General features: G+C 37.4%; 1 pseudogene; it reads right to left on the bottom strand.

The window, feature by feature from the left end:
• Positions 1-1901: 1901 nt before the first annotated feature.
• On the bottom strand, positions 1902-2020 carry LOC111729177 (annotated as a pseudogene).
• Positions 2021-2990: the final 970 nt, after the last annotated feature.

The following is a 2990-nucleotide window of genomic DNA, read 5'->3' as shown; positions in this document are numbered from 1 at the left end:
AAAATAGAGAAACAGATCCACAGAAATGAAAGATTTGTTAAAGATTTCCTTTCAAATAAGTGGGGCAAGTATGGACTATTTAATTTGTGGTATGATATTAGAAATTTGTGTATCCATTTGTCTAAGATGATGATTTAATGTTTTATCTCTTATTATACATCCAAATTAATTTCAGATATTTTAAATATCTTGATATTATATAAATATAAACATTATATTATATAAGTATCATATATATGCATAAAGACAGCTTTTTAACTATGGGAAAAACCTTCATTAAAAAAACTAAGAGGCAAAGAAGTTATTTAAAATGTTCTATGTAGCAGAAGGCACTAGTTTTTCTAAGTGTTAAAAGATCCAGTCTCCCTGGTACTCACCAAGAAGGATATTAGATCTCTAGCTTGTGAAAGATTTGGGCTATAAAAAGAGAGGATGACTTTCTTAAGAGAAAAAAAATAGGTAGCATTCTGCAAAGTATTATAAATATATCAAATATTATTTTTATTTAAACTTTTCAGATTGCAAGTCTGTTTATAACTAAATGCTACTAAGAATATCCATATATGTAAATACAAATGTATTATATGTATGTATATACAGATCTATACATACATAAAAAATATATATATACCTATATAATTATATATTTGGCAGTTAAGTGTCAGAGGCCTCCAAGTCCTCTGTGTCCTATCACATTTACGTATAATACCCAGATTCTCTAAATCTTATCCAAATATTTCTTACAAGAAAGCTGCCACCTGGCTCAGTGCAGCTGATAAACTTGGGGGAAGTCTTGGAGATATGGCAAAGAACTTCATATAAAAGATGATGAGCGTTTTTTTGAGGAATGGAAGGGAAGATTCTAGGCATGTGGTAGAACCTCAGAAAAAGGTTACTGAGTGAATGAATGATTGAATGAGCAAACGAATGAAGAGACAATAGTTGAATGGCTTTTTAAGCTTTTGGTCTTAAAGTGGGTAAGAACTCATCATAAGGCCTTGAGAAAAAAATTGACATCACAACCTCAATCCTACAGGCATATGACAAAATTGACATTTTGACTCCTTTTATTGTCTGGTTCACTTGTTGTTTTTGTCAAGCTCTGAGACAATATAGTACAAGCTGCAATTCACCTAGGGAGGAGTCAGTTGCTTTATGTCTAAAATGACCCTTATTTTACGCACAGAGGCAATTGCTAGTGAAACTTATAAATTGAACAAGAAGAAATCATGATTTATGATCATATAAATAATTTGATTTTGTCTCGTAGTGTCCTGTTATAACACTTGCCCCCAGGATAAAAACTTGACTACCTCTCCTTGTTTTGTCACTCTTAGGTAAAAGAAAGTCTTTCAATCACTGAAACACAGTATAATTTCAATAATTTAACGTGTCTAGTCTCAGATAATAAACTTCAAACTTGAATTAAACCTTGCCTCCCCAGCTGGGACCTACTTTGTGCTGCCTGACTGTGTGCTGCCTGACTGTGTGAGTTGAGTGGGGTCTCTTTAGTGGGGTCTCTTTCCTTTTTGCCTACCTGATGATGGTCCCTTCCTCCCCACCCTTCCATCTCCCACCCCCAGTTTGCCAACCAGGATCCGAGCTGGGAGAGAACCAGGAGGCAGGGGCATTGGAAAGCTTTTGCTCAGCTGGCACTATAGATATTTGAAATTGACTCTTTCATAAGCCATTTCATGAGTTTAGAAATTCCCTAGCTTTGTACCTATGACTGCAATTTCTGAAGTCTGGGCAATGGTGCTTCATACGCTGGCTCCTCCTGGCTCAGCTCTTGCTTTTCGTTTTGTTTTGTTCTGTTTTTTTCTTACTGGTTCAGATCACTCTGAATCCCTCCATTGATCTTCTCCTCCTTCAGGTAGGCCTCTACCTGGATTTTTTTTTTTTTAAAGCAGCACCTGGTATTTCTAGGTGGTCTCCCATCCAAGTACTAACCAGGCCCGACCCTGCTTAGCTTCTGAGATCAGACGAGATCGGGCATGTTCAGGGTGTCATGGCCATAGACTCTGTCTGTATTTTAAATGGATCCAAGATAACTCCTTTTCTCCTAGGCCCTCTTCTGTTCTACAGGAAAACAAGCATTCTCTGTTCAGAGACCATTGGGTGCCATTTTGGAGGCTGACTACCACAGAAAACAAGTTAAACAGATGAATCTTTCCAAAATTCTTGTCTTGGCTTTGCCCAGGCAGACTCTGGAAGTTCAGGGCAATCCCAAGCCAGCAACTCTTCTTCACAAAGTGCCTTACAGTTTGCTAGCACATCTCACTTGACTTCCAGATTTCCTGGGCAGAGCCAGACATCTGTCTATTTTGCTTTCCAGCGACAGAGAATGCATTTCAAGCTCTCAAAACAATTTCATTTAAGCAACTCTCACTGGTCTCCTTTAGATAGGACTCACAGCAATAAATTTCTCTCTCCATCAAACCCTCCTCACATATTCTCTCCAATTTCCCTCTCTCTTGACCTTTTTATATCTCTGATCTGCAGAAATAGCCCCTGGGTGAGAAGCTCAAGACTCGTGTAACCAGTTTTCAGATATTTCCTTTAAAAATCCGATGTTTCTCTGTCTCACAACTAATTTTGGTATAGGGTACTTTTCTTACTGCTTTGCCTGAATATTTCAATTCAATGTATTTTTATACTAGTTGATCTAATGTTACTTTTTGTCCCAGGTGGATGGCTCTGATTCTATGGCTATCTGGAGACCTCAGTGGGAAAATCGACTTGTTAATCTTAATATAAATGTATAAAAAGCCACAAGACAAGGATTATAGAAAGATTTATCTGTTTGATTTGTTTTCGGTGGTAGCCAGCCTCCAAAATGGCCCCCAATGATCTCTGCCACCTGGTATTCACTATACCAGGGTTGGTCCGTGTGACCACTAGGGTAAAGAGAAATGATGGAATGCTACTTCCAAGATTAGGTTATAAAATACTTTGGCTTCTATCTTGCTTGTTTGTTTGTTTGTTTGTTT

Source organism: Pteropus vampyrus, unplaced genomic scaffold (assembly GCF_000151845.1).
Source record: "Pteropus vampyrus isolate Shadow unplaced genomic scaffold, Pvam_2.0 Scaffold8, whole genome shotgun sequence".
In the NCBI taxonomy this organism is placed as follows: Eukaryota; Metazoa; Chordata; class Mammalia; order Chiroptera; family Pteropodidae; genus Pteropus; species Pteropus vampyrus.
The sequence above is the reverse complement of the archived record's forward strand: the minus strand, read 5'-3'. Positions and strand labels throughout refer to the sequence as shown.